Source organism: Diceros bicornis, chromosome 7 (assembly GCF_020826845.1).
Source record: "Diceros bicornis minor isolate mBicDic1 chromosome 7, mDicBic1.mat.cur, whole genome shotgun sequence".
Taxonomy (NCBI): Eukaryota; Metazoa; Chordata; class Mammalia; order Perissodactyla; family Rhinocerotidae; genus Diceros; species Diceros bicornis.
The window spans coordinates 59,593,062-59,607,640 of NC_080746.1; positions in this window are offsets into that span (position 1 = coordinate 59,593,062).

A 14,579-nucleotide genomic window follows, 5' to 3' on the forward strand; every position below is an offset into this window, starting at 1 on the left:
GTGACATGTGGATGGGCAATGTAGAGGAGTCCAGACCAATTACTGAAGCCTGTTCTTAATTTCCTACTGGGAAGGAAAGGGAGTATGTATGGAGTATATATGATGTGCCAGGTTTTTTACTGAATGCCTTCATATTTTAATATAATTCTAACAATGATCCTGTGAAATAACCGTTATTCCCAGTTTACAAGTAAAGCATAAAAGGCTCAAGGAGTTAAAGTAATTTGCTCATTATCAAATAGTTGATAAGTGAGAGATCCAGAAATAGATCACAGCTTTTCCACTACATCATACATGATGCGTGAGCTCCAAGAGTATTACCAGGAGAGAGATATTGCTTCATTATAGCTTCATTCTCAAATACCTTCATTCCCCAGGTACAGGCATAAAGTTAGAGGGAGAACTTCTTTTCTCCTCTCCAACATACTGATCTCTTTGGTTACACTGCCTGATTTCTCTTTAGCAGAATTTAGAAAGAGCTTATGCTCATTCTCTCTAGAAAGGAAAATTCCTCACTGCCTCTGTTCCCCAAAAGGACAGAGTATATCCCAGTCCCTAATCACCCTCTTGGTCCTCATCTGCCTCCATCTGTCACCAGACAATTCATGGGGCTGGCTCTTTGAGAAGAGCAGGTGGTCAAGTACAGCACATGTTAGTATCCTTCTGGCGCCCCCTGTGAAAAGTCATCAGATGTGCTACCTAATGCTTCCTTCCCAGTCCCAGAGATGCCTGGCCCAGCACTCAGGGGGCTCAGGAACTCCAACTATGAAAGTCTCTTGGATTTGTACCCGGATCCCAGCAGACCTGTTATTTCCCTACACCTGCCAGGAAGATTATAAAGTACTGGTCTTTGTTGACACAGCAAAAAATGCTTTTCACAAGCAGAGGGACGGATGAGAAGAGACACAAGCTTTGGAGCCATGGTGAGTGCCAGGACTAGGGTGTCAAAGCTGCGGCCTGGGGTGAGGAGACTGAGCACCGAGGCCGGGCGCCACCAGCCCACATCAGTGTTTCTGCCTCTGGGCACTCTGAACGGTCTCTGGTTAGGACAGGCAGCTACCCTCCAGGTCTTTCCATAACGTGAGAGGTGAGAGTTACCTCAAGGGCTTTGCTGATCCTCCCTCTTATAACATAATGGGCTTGGGTGGGCATCTGTAATGAGTTCTTATCACACCAATGCCCTTTTTGAGTTTGTTCCTTGCTGAGAAACATGCTCACCTCATGAGAAAAGAAAACACTGCTCTTTCTTGGTCCTCAACCAACTAGATAAAAACTACAGATGATTCCCCAGGTTCACCTGCAGTGGCTGCTCTTAGCATAGGCTGAATTTGACAGGTTTCCTACATCCTATTGTGGGGCTTTTGATTACGGTGCAATGACAGGCATAGAGGATAGTCTCTGCCTCCGTTTGGAGTCCAGCTCCAGCTCTGTGATCAAACCTCCCCTGAGACAGCATATTCTGACTAGTTTGAGCAGGCGTGGAGGGGTCACTTTCTATCTCATCCTAAGCAAACTCAAGTCCGGAAACCTGTCAGCGAAGAAACAGCTGACCATGTTGACACTTATTAAGAGATTATGATTTCTTGATGAACTCATTTAACCTCACCACAATTCAGTGAGGGAGGCAGTCTTATTATCTCCATTTGACAGGTGAGAACACTAGGATATGGAGGGGTTAAGAAATTGGCCCATGGTCAGATAGCTAATCCGTAGTGAAGCCAGGATTCACACCCAGGCAGCCTGGGTCTAGAGCACACACTTCTCCTCCGTGTTGCCTGCCCAGGATAAAATATCTGTAAGATAACAACCTGTCCCAACCTCTGAAATGCTCATATGAGGACACACATGATTTTAATAGAACATATATCATTCATGCTATTAAAGACATTCAAGGAAGCTAAAGAGAGATCACATTCGCAGATATTTCATACCCCCTTAGCAGATTCATCTGTGTTAATCTTGGAGGAATGATCATGGAAGGCTGGGTTGCAACATATTCACAGGTGCCAGTGATTTACACAAACAGGCCCCTATACCAGGCTGATACTATCCATCTACCTCCATATCCACCTGCCTATCATTTTACATTACATATCATTCAATACTAGAGATATTTCTAATCTATTCCAGACCCCGGCATTTCTTTGTAAATAACAAGGCTTCAGTTAAATCTAATCAAGGATTTTGGTCGCCAACTTTTGAAATGAGGCAACAGTTGCCTAGTCTGATTTAAAAGGGATCTACTGTTTAAAAATATTTAAAGAGATTAAGTAAAGAAAGAATAAAAAAAAAGACTGATAGGATCAGATTTATTTAATCATGATTTTTTCTATATGGATCCCAAATCTGTAAACAAACTAAAACCTTTTGGGGAACTCCAATTGTAGCCTTTTACTCAGTTTTCACTGTAATTTCATTGATAGCTTTCAGGATCTGGGTCCTGTATTAAAGAAGTAGCCTCCGAGCATCACTTTGTACATAGTGTGGGGAGTGTGGACATATGGAGGGGAGGACACCTCCCCACACATTCCCTGTTCATCCCCAGAACATAATAAAAGCTTCAAACTGCTAGAGGGCAGCAGGAGGTGGAGGAGTTCCGAGTTGTTTCTGGGGAGCTGGAGAGCCTGCAGACCGTTTGTGACTGCTCAGTTACAGGTGCCCGGCCCAGACAGGTTTATGCTAGGCTTACTTCTGGGCAGAGCAGTGTTAGAGCTCATCTTGGCTGAAGAAAATAGCATCACAGGATTGGGGAAAACTTGGGTCTCCAGCTCCTGATAGTCCTTGCTAGCTTAGGGCTGCAGTGCCGGGTCCTGTTTTTCTGTCACCTCCCTCTTGGCCCCAGGCCTGGGGCTTCTTCAGTCCTAGGACTCAGGTGGCAAATTCAGAGGCTTTTAAAGCCTTACTACATCCCTTTGAGTGCTGGAGATTGATGCCTGGATGCCACGGAAATCTTGCAGGAGAAGGGTCTCCAACCTTCTCTACGCTGGGTCATGTCTTCTCAGTGGATCATAGTTTTGCCATGATCACTTGGGCACAGACTTCCCTGTTTAGAGAAGCACACAATCTTTGCACTATTCATGGTCTTCTGGAACCTGGATGATTAAGATAGTAGAAGGGCAGAGAGTGTAGTTTAGTTGTTTCCCCACTTCCTTGAAAGGGACTTCTCTGCATTGATTCTTGCTCTCTCCATCCCTCCCTGACATCTTCTTCCTCTCGCTCTCTGTCTCTCTCTCATTGTTTTTCTTTATAATGTAGTTTTATCATGTTTCTCCTTTGCTCTCTCTGGAGATTGCTTCTTTCAGGAGAAAGTACTTCCCAAGCCACGAGCCTATAATTAAACTCATGCAGTATGCAACACAGGGACAGTTAACAAGCACACGGGCCCCTTATAATCTTAGAACTTTTCTATGGGGAAGTTCAAGGATTGATGCAGATAAGCAGTCAGGGAGGAGGCAGGGGTGGTAAATGAGATCCCACAAATCTGTAATCCTATTTCATCTTCATTGGGGATGAGAATTTGCAGCATTAATAATATTAATAATCATCATAGCTAGCAGACAGAAGCAGCATAACGCAGGGTTGAAGAATGTAGGGTCTGGAGTCAGGCTTCTTAGGTTTGTACCCTAACTCATCCACTTTCTTACTTCATGATCTTAAGCAAGTTATCCAACTACTTCGAACCTCAGTTTTCTCATATGCAAAATGGGAACGAAAATTATACCCACCTCATAAAGCAGTAAATAATCAATAAACATTAGCCATTATTATTATTTTTAAGTGCCTATTATGTGTCAGGCACTGTCCTAAGTGCTTTGCATGTATTCTCATGTAATCTTTACAGTAATCTCAAGAGACAAATATTTTCAAAGATTTTAGAGATGAGAGTGCTGAGGAATGGACAGTTGCATGAGATTTGGAGTCAAATGGACGGTGCTGGAAGCTGGTGTCTTCTGCTCACTCTGTCATTGACAGATTTCCTCACCTCTCAGCTTCTATTTCCTCACCTACAGAAAGGGGATGATGCCACTCATAGGCTTTGGAAGGAAGGAGACTTCATGAGATAATGGATGTGAAATCCTAGGGTATCTCTGCTTTTAATAAATGCCTACTATGTGCTAAACAGTTTATGGTCTTTCCCAGGTTCAAATCCACTTTTGTGAGATCAGTAGTATTGTCCTTTTTTACCAAGACAGGGACACACATTTTGGTGAACTCCTTGTCACCCCACGGTATTAGAATGGCAGGAGGAGGATGCAGCCTCCTTTGTATCAGACCCTGGTGCATTCTTGGGTCTTGGGTGGGTGGGCTGTGGAAGGTAACTTGGCCATTGCATCCAGAGGATGAGCCACAATCTGTGTGGAAAAGTGGAAAAACAGAGTGATGGAAGCAGAGAGCCTGGCTGGATTGATCTGAGGGCTACTCCTTTTAGCGGGTGACCAGACTCCTGTCTCAAACCTCTGCATCTGCTTTAGAGGGAGATAGAGTTGGGGGGAGGGGACAGAACAACTGGACTTAAATTTTCTTGAGGGAAAAGGATCTAATAAATATAAAGTGCCATAATTGCTTTCTTTTCTATGAAGGAATAGGGGAATAGCCTTTGTCTTAGGTTGGCTGGGATTTAAGTCCTGGATCTACCACCTAGTTTCAAGACCTTGGGGAGTTACTTAGCCTCTCTGAGCCCCAATTTCCTCATCAGATAATGGAAAAATATCCACAGGGTTAGAGGATTAAGTAAGAAATATGTGTAGAGAGTATTTATAAAAGACAAATGTGTTAAATTTTGACTCTTACTATTATTTTGATAGAGAATGACCTTTGGAACATGAAGAAGTGTCAGAAAGCAAGAAGTGTGGCAAAAGGGGGAAAATGGGGTCCAGTAAGGTGGATTGAACTCCAGCAGTGATGTAGGGATCTCTGGGAACCACAGAGAAAGGGGATGTCCAAGCTGCCAAGTGCCTGAGAAGGCAGTTCTCTGACCTTTCATCAGGTGACTTTCGTTTCATTCTGCTGTGGACAGAGCTTTGTACAAAACGATATGATGCATGTGGAATGACAGTGAGTGAAAACATTGCTCATGGGTGGGCCTGAAGCTGCTATTTTACTATATGGACTAAGTTGTTTCCAGAGACAAGACTTTCCAGAGAAAAGAGTAAAAATGAAATAACAAAGTCTTAATCAAGCCTGGAGTTAAACATCATAGGATCAAGATCATTGACCCATCAATAAGTTAACTATGCCTATTAGAAAGAAACTAAAAACTCCTCAAAGAAAAATAACAAGATCCAGAGATTTTTTAATACATCATTTTCAATGTGCAGTATACATTGAAAAATTACTGTACATACTACAAAAGCATTTTCAAGAGAAAAAAATCAACAGAAAAAGACTTCTGATAACCCACATTGTGGGAAGAGCTGACAAATATTTTAACACGGTTATAAAAATAATTTAAAGAATCTACAGAAAAAGATGGATAATTGGGTGATATTATAAGGATTTAAGGAGAAATTTAGATATTAAATAAAAGAATCATAAAATTTCTAGATCTGAAAATATAATATCTGAAATAAAATCATATTTGGTAATAACATCAGATTGGACAATCCAAAAGAAATGGTCAGTCAACTTGAAGACCACTCAATAGAAATCATCTAATATTTATTAACCAACTAATAGAGACAGAGAGAGAAGAGAGTTAAAATAAATGAATAGAGTGACATGTGGGTTTCTATTAAGAAGTCTAACATCTATGTGATTGGAGTCCCAGAAGGAGAGGAAAGAGAACGGGTCAGAAAAATACTTAGTGAACTAATTGAAAACATTTTCCAAATTTGATTACAAAAATCACAAAATTAACTCTCTGATACAGGAAATTCAGTGAGCCTCAAGCAAAATGTATACAAAGAAAATTACACAGTGACACATCAAAGAAAACTGGTGAAAACCAGTTTTCCCCAAGAAAGAAATATGTAACAGAAGCCTGTAAAAAGGATACATTACATGTGTGGGAAGAATGATAAGAATCATAACTGACTTTCATAAGAACAAAATAAGGTCATAAAACAAAGGAACAACATATTCAAAGTGCTAAAATGAAAAACAAACCTGTCAATCTAGAATTCTATAGCTAGCAAAAAGTTTTATCAAAAATGAAATTTAAATAAGGGCATTTTCTGATAAAAGCTCAGAGAATTTCTTACTAACAAACCTACAGTACAAGAATGCTGAAGAGAAATACTATATGGAAATTTGGATCGATGGGAAGGAAAGAAAGAGCACTGAAGATAGTAAATACATGCATAAAATAATAGATTAATTTTCTTTTTTAAATTCTTTAAATGGTTTAAATAAAATTACTTTTGAGCTTTATAAAATATATGAAATATATGTAAATATAAATATGTATATTGTATGTAAAATGTGTGTAAAAATAGCACAAGGGACGGAGATGAAATGGAATTTAACTGTTGCAGTGTTCTTACATTTTATGTGAAGTGGTAAAACATTAATTCAAGATTGTGATAAATTAGGAGTAACTAGGGTAAACTCTAGAGTTACCTATGCAAAAATAACGTGAAGTATAACTAAAGACAAGTAGAGGAGATATAATGGTATTTATTTTTTGTGTTGACATTGTTTTATAAAATTATATAAATTTCGGGTGTACATCATTATATTTCTATTTCTGTGTAGATTACATCATGTTCACCACCCAAAGACTAATTACCATCCATCACCATACACATGTGCCTAATTACCCCTTTCACCCTCATCCCTCCCCCTTTCCCCTCTGGTAACCACCTATCCTACTCTGTCTCTATGTGTTTTTATTGTTGTTTTTATCTTCTATTTACTTATGAGTGAGATCATATGGTATTTGACATTCTCCCTCTTACTTATTTCACTTAGCATAATACCCTCAAGGTCCATCCATGTCTTCACAAATGGCCAGATTTCATCTTTCTTTATGGCTGAGTAGTATTATGTTTGTGTATAGTATTTAATGGCTGAGTATGTGTTGTGTATATATACAACATCATCTTTATCCATTCATGCCTTGACGGGCACCTAGGTTGCTTCCAAGTCTTGGCTATTGTGAGTAATGCTGCAATGAACATAAGGGTGCATATATCTTATGCATTCATGTTTTCACATTCTTTGGATAAATACCCAGAAGTGGAATGGCTGGATCATATGGTAATTCTAGTCTTAATTTTTCCTTTTTTTTTGTGAGGAGATCAGCCCCGAGCTAACATCCACCAATCCTCCTCTTTTTTTTGCTGAGGAAGATGGCCCTGGGCTAACATGGGTGCCCATCTTCCTCCACTTTATATGGGACTCCGCCACAGCATGGCTTACCAAGCAGTGCGTCGGTGCGCGCCCGGGATCCGAACCAGCGATCCCCGGGCCGCCGCAGCGGAGCGCGCGCACTTAACCGCTTGTGCCACCGGGCCGGCCCCTAGTCTTAATTTTTTGAGGAACCTCCAGACTGTTTTCTATAGTGGCTGCACCAGTTTGCTCTCCAACCAGCAGTGTATGAGAGTTTCCTTTTCTCCACATACTTTCCAATACTTATTATTTCCTCTCTTGTTAATTATAACCATTCTGATGGGCATGAGGTGATATCTCATTGTAGTTTTGATGTGCATTTCCCTAATGATTAGTGATGTTGAACAGTTTTTCCTGTGCCTGATGGCTATCAGTATATCTTCTTTGGAGGAATGTCTAGTCAGATCTTTTGCCCATTTTTTAATTGGGTTTTTAGTTTTTTTGTTGTTGAAATGTATGAGTTCTTCATATATTTTGGATATCAACCCCTTATCAGATATATGGTTTGCACATATCTTCTCCCAATTGTTAGATTGTCTTTTCATTTTATGGATGGTTTCGTTTGCTGTGTAGAAGATTTTTATTCTGATGTTGTCCCATTTGTTTATTTTTTCTACTGTTTCCCTTGCCCAGTCAAACATGGTACTTGAAAATATGCTGCTAAGACTGATGTTGAAGAGCATAATGCCTATGTTTTCTTCTAGAAGTTCCATGGTTTCAGGTCTTACATTCAAGACTTTAATCCATTTTGAGTTAATTTTTGTGTATGGTGTAAGATAATGGTCTACTTTCATTCTTTTGCATGTGGCTGTCCAGTTTTCCCAACACCATTTATTGAAGAGACTTTCCTTTCTCCGTTGTATGTTCTGGGATTCCGTGTGGAAAATTAGCTGTCCATAGATGTGTGGGTTTATTTCTGGGCTCTCAGTTCTGTTCCATTGATGTGTATGTCTGTTTTTGTGCCAGTACCGTGCTGTTTTGATTACTATAGCTTTATAGTATATTTTGAAGTCAGAGAGTGTGATACCTCCAGCTTCGTTCTTTTTTCTCAGGATTCCTTTGGCTCTTCATTTGTTGTTCCTTCTAAATTTTAGGATTCTTTGTTCTGTTTCTGTGAAAAATGTTGTTGGAACTTTGATAGGGATTGCATTGAATCTATAGATGGCTTTAGGAAGTATGGACATCTTAACTATGTTAATTCTTCCAATCCAAGAGCACGGAATATCTTTCCATTTCTTTGTGTCTTCTTCAATTTCTTTCAGCAATGTTTTATAGTTTTGGGTGTACAGATCTTTCACCTCTTTGCTTGAGTTTATTCCTAGATATTTGTTCTTTTTGTTGCAACTGTAAATGGGATTGTATTCTTAATTTCTCTGCTACTTCTTTGTTAGTGTATAGAAATGCAATTGATTTTTGTATGTTTATTTTGTATCCTGCAACTTTACCGTATTCGGTTATTATTCTAAAATTTTTCTGGTGGATTCTTTAGGGTTTTCTATATATAAAATTATGTCATCTGCAAATAGTGACAGTTTCACTTCCTTTCCAATTTGGATCCCTTTTATTTCTTTTTCTTGCCTGATTGCTCTGGCTAGAACTTCCAGTACTATGTTAAATAGGAGTGGTGACAGTGGGCATCCTTGTCTGGTTCCTGTTCTTAGAGGGATAGCTTTCAGTTTTTCACCATTGAGGTTGATATTAGCTGTGGGTTTGTCATATATGGCATTTATTATGTTGAGGTACTTTCCTTCTATACCCATTTTATTCAGAGTTTTTATCATAAATGGACGCTGTATCTTGTCAAATGCTTTCTCTGCATCTATTGAGATGATTATGTGATTTTTATTCTTCATTTCATTAATATGGTGTATTACGTTGATTGATTTGTGAATGTTGAACCATCCCTGCATACCTGGAATAAATCCGCCTTGATCATGGTGTATAATGTTTTTAACGTATTGTTGTATGCGATTTGCTAGTATTTTGTTGAGGATTTTTGATCAATGTTCATCAGTGATACTGGCCTATAATTTTCATTTTGTGTTGTCCTTGTCTGGTTTTGGTATCAGGGTAATGTCGGCTTCATGGAATGAGTTAGGGAGCTTCCCCCCGCCTCCTCAATTTTTTGGAAGAGTTTGAGAAGGATAGGTATTAAGTCTTCTTTGAATGTTTGGTAGAATTCACCAGGGAAGCCATCTGGTCCTGGACTTTTATTTTTGGAGAGGTTTTTGATTACTGTTTTGATCTCCTTACTGGTGATTGGTCTATTCAAATTCTCTACTTCTTCTTGATTCATTTTTGGAAGGTTGTATGATTCTAAGAATTTATCCATTTCTTCCAGATTGTCCAATTGGTTGGCATGTAGCTTTTCATAGTATTCTCTTCTAATCTTTTGTATTTCTGAGGTGTCTGTTGTAATTTCTCCTCCTTCATTTCTGATTTTACTTATTTGTGCCTTCTCTCTTTTTTTCTTGGTGAGTCTAGCTAAAGGTTTGTCAATTTTGTCGATCTTTTCAAAGAACCAGCTCTTGGTTTTATTAACTTTTTCTATTGTTTTTTTAGTCTCTATTTCATTTATTTCTGCTCTGATTTTTATTATTTCCCTTCTTCTACTGATTTTGGGCTTTGTTTGTTCTTCTTTTTCCAGTTTCTTTAGGTGCATTTTTAGATTGTTTATGTGAGATTTTTCTTGTTTGTTGAGATAGGCCTGTATACAACTGATTTTCATATGTTGATTTTGTACCCTGCAACATTACTGTATTATGAATTACTTCTCATAGTTTTTCATTGGATTCTTTAGTGTTTTTTATATATAGAATCATGTCATCCACAAATAGTGACATTTTTACTTCCTTTCCAATTGCATCCCATTTATTTCCTTTTCTTGCCTAACTGCTCTGGCTGAAACTTCCAGTACTATATTGAACAAGAGTGGCAAGCGTGGGCATCCTTGTGTTGTTCCTGTTCTCTGAAGAATAGCTTTCAATTTTTCACCATTGAGTACGATGTTGGCTGTGGGTTTATCATACATCACCTTATTATGTTTCAGTAATTTCATTCTATACCCATTTTTTCAGAGTTTTTATCATAAATGAATGTTGGATCTTGTCGAATGCTTTTTCTGTGTCTGTTGAGACGATCATGTGATTTTTATTCTTCATTTTGTTAGTGTAGTGTATCACATTGATTGATTTGAGGGTGTTGAACCCTTCCTGCATCCCTGGAATAAATCCAACTTGATCATGGTGTATGATCCTTTTAATGTATTGTTGTATTCAATTTGCTAATACTTTGTTGAGCATTTTCGCATCTATGTTCATCAGCAAAACTGGCCTTTTATTTTCATTTTTTGTGTTGTCCTTCTCTCGTTTTGCTATCAGGGTAAGGGTGACCTCATAAAATGAGTTACAAAGTGTCCTGTCTTCTTCAGTTTTTTGGAAGAGTTTGAGAAGCATAGGTATTAAATCTTGTTGGAATGTTTGGTAGAATTCACCAGAGAAGCCACTTATCCCTGGACTTGTTTTTTTGTGAGGTTTTTGATTACTGTTTCAATCTCTTTACTTTTGATTTGTCTATTAAGATTCTCTATTTCTTCTTGATTCAGTTTTGGAAGCTTGTATGATTCTAAGAATTCATCCATTTTCTTCTAGGTCACCCAATTTGTTGGTGAATAGTTTTTCTTAGTATCCTCTTATAATCCTCTGTGTTTCTGTGATGTCCACTGTAATTTCTCCTTGTTCAGTTCTGATTTTACTTATTTGAGTCTTCCTTCTGTTTTTCTTAGTGAGTCTGGCTACAAGTTTGTTAATTTGGTTTATCTTATCAAAGAACCAGCTCTTATTTTCATAGATCCTTTCTATTGTTTTTAGTCTCCATTTCTTTTATTTCTGCACTGATTTTTATTATTTCCTTACTTCTATTGACTTTGGACTTTGTTTTTTCTCATTTTTCTACTTCTTTTACATATAGTGTAAGACTGTTTAATTGAGATTTTTGTTTCTTGAGGTAGGCATGTATTACTATAAACTTCTCTCTTAGTACCATTTTTGATGCATCTCATAAGTTATGATACATTGTGTTTTCATTTTCAGTTGTCTCCAGGTATTTTTTGATTTCTCCTTTGATTTCTTCATTGATCCAATTGTTGTTCAGTAGCATGTTATTTAGGCTTCACATATTTGTGGCTTTTCCAGCTTTCTCTTTGGAGTTGATTTCTAGTTTCATAGCATTGTGGCTGAAAAGATGCTTGATATTTTAATCTTCTTAAATTTATTGAGGCTTCCTTTGTTTCCCAACATATGGTCTATCTTTGAGAATGTTCCATGTGCACTTGAGGAGAATATATATTCTGTTCTTTTTGGGTGGAATGTTCTACATATATCTATTAAGTCCATCTGGTCTAGTATTCCCTTTAAGGCCATTGTTTACTTGTTGAATTTCTGTCTGGATGATCTGTCTGTTGACATAATTGTCATGTGAAAATCCCCTATTGTTATCATTTTGCGGTCAATTTCTCCCTTTAAGTCTGTTAATAGTTGCTTTATATACTTTGGTGCTCCTGTGTTTGGTACATATATATTAATAAGTGTTATGTCTTCTTGGTGGAATATTCTTTTTATCATATAATGTCCATCTTTGTCTCTTGTTATCTTTTTTGTCTTGAAGTCTGTTTTGTGTTATATAAGTATAGATACAACCACTTTCTTTTGGTTGCTATTTGCTTGAAGTATCTACTTCCATCCCTTCACTCTGAACCTATGTTTGTCCTTAGGGCTAAGTTGGGTCTCCTGGAGGCAGCATATTGTTGGGTTTTGTTTGTAATCCATCCAACCATTCTGTGTCTTTTGATTGGTGAATTCAATCCAGTTACCTTTTTTTTTTTAGAGTGATTATTGATATGTGAGGCCTTCATCCTGCCATTTTATCTTTTATTTTCTGGCTATTATAAATTTCCATTGTTTGCTTTCCCTTGTGGTTTTGTCTGGCATTTCAGTTTGGTGGTTTTCCGTGGTGTTTTTCTGGTTTTAATTTATTTACGAGTTGTGATTGTGCTCTGATTTTTTGGTTTGTGGTTCCCATGTGGTTTGTATAAAAGATCTCATATATGAGATAGTCCTTTATCTGTTAGCATCTTATCTCCATTAGCTTATGCAGGTTCCATCCTTTTCCTCTTCCACTTCTATATCTGTTGTCACAAATTATTCTTTTTTGTGTTGTGAGTTCATGACCAAATTGAAGTGCTCATAGTTAACTTTGGTGCCTCTTTCCCTTTATCCTTATGTTATAATTAACTGTTTACTAACCTATTCTGATATAGAGCTGCATTTTTCTGATTCTCTCTTTCTATTTGTCTCCTTGCTCAAAGTCTTGTAAACCCTTGCCATTTTGTTTCAGGTGTGAGGGCTCCTTTGAACATTTCTTGTAAAGCAGGTGTAGTGGTGATGAATTCCCTCAGCTTTTGTTTTTCTGGGAAAGTTTTTATTTTTCCAGCAGGTTTGAAGGATAATTTTGCTGGATAGAGTATTCTTGACTGATAGTTCTTGTCTTTCAGTATTTTGAGTATATCATCCATTCCACTTTGTCCTAGTCTGTCGGGTTTCTGCAGAGAAATCTGCTGAAAGCCTCATGGGGGTTCCTTTGTAGGTTATTTTCTTCGGTCTTGCTGCCCTTAATATGTTTTCTTTGTCATTGACTTTTGACAATTTTAATATCATATGCCTTGGACAAAGACTTTTTGCATTGAGGTAATTAGGAGTTCTAATAGTTTCATATACTAGTATGTCCAGTTCCTTTCCCAGTTTAGGAAGTTCTCAGTTATCATTTCTTTCAATAAGCTCCGTCCTCCTCTCTCCCTCTCTTCTCCTTCTGGTATACCTATTTTCCTTATGTTACTTTTCCTAATTGGTTTGGATATTTATTGAAGATATTCTGCATTTTTAAAAAATCTTAGTTCTCTCCTCCTCCACCTGAATCATTTCTATATTCCTATCTTGGAGCTCACTACTTCTCTCCTCTGTATCATCTGCTCTATTTTTAATGCTTTTTATATTGTTTTTCATCTCATTGTTATCTTCATCTCCAGATTTTCTGTTTGTTTGCTTTTTAGAGTTCCAATCTTTTTGGAGAGCTATTCTTTCTGTTTACTAAGTTTATTCCTGACCTCATTGAACTGTCTTTCTGAGTTTTCTTGTAAGTCATTGAGTTGCTTTATGACAGCTATTTTGAATTCTTTGTCAGCTAGATTATAATCTTCTGTGACTTCAAGTTTGGGTTCTGGAGAGTTGTCATTCTCTTTCTGTTCTGCTCTGTGATTATAGTTATTCATGGTATTTGGTGAATTGATCCTGTTCCCACGCATTTGTGGTAATAACCACCTGTCTTATTTGGGTACAGCTTTGGTTGCTTTGTTTCTGAGCTGCTTCTGGTTGTATTTGAGAACTTGATACCAATATCTACCAATGATTCTTCCCTCTGCTGAACACACATCTTTTTCCCTACCATGAGATACAGTCTATTACCCATCCTCTTGAATCTTAAATGGTCTTATGACATTCCTTGACTATTACAATTAGGTTAAAATGATGTGTGTATTTCAGGTCATATACTTTAAGAGGCCTTGCAGCTCCCATTTTTGCCTTTTTGGAGAGCAGCATCCATTTAAAGAAGTTTAGGATAGACAAATGATAAGAGAGCATTTGGGCAGAGATCATTGTGGGGAAAACTAAGGCATAACTGCTAGTCATACGTCTCATGTTTATTTTGCATAATTGTTTGTGGATCACCTACCTGTGACTTTTGCCCATTTTCCAATCAGATTTTTGGTCATTGTTTTCTCATTTTTAAAAACAGCTTTATGGAGATATAATTAAAATAACATACAACTCACCTATTTAAAATGTACAATTCAATTGTTTTTATTATATTCACAGATGCCTGTGGTTATCACCATAATAATCTTTGGAATTTTTCCCTCATCCTAAAAATAAACTCCATACCTTTCAGCTATCTATAACCCCCATCCATCAATCCCAGCCCTAAGCAACTACTAATCTACTTTATTTCTCTATAGATTTGCCTGGTCTGGATATTTCATTTAAATAGAATCATATAATATAGAATAATGAATGAAACTGAAAGCTGGTTATTGGATAAATCAATAAAATCAATAAAGTTTTAGGTCCGGGTTTCTCAGTCTTGGCCCTATTGACTTCTGGGCTGGGTAATTCATTGTTTGGCGGGCTTCTCTGTGC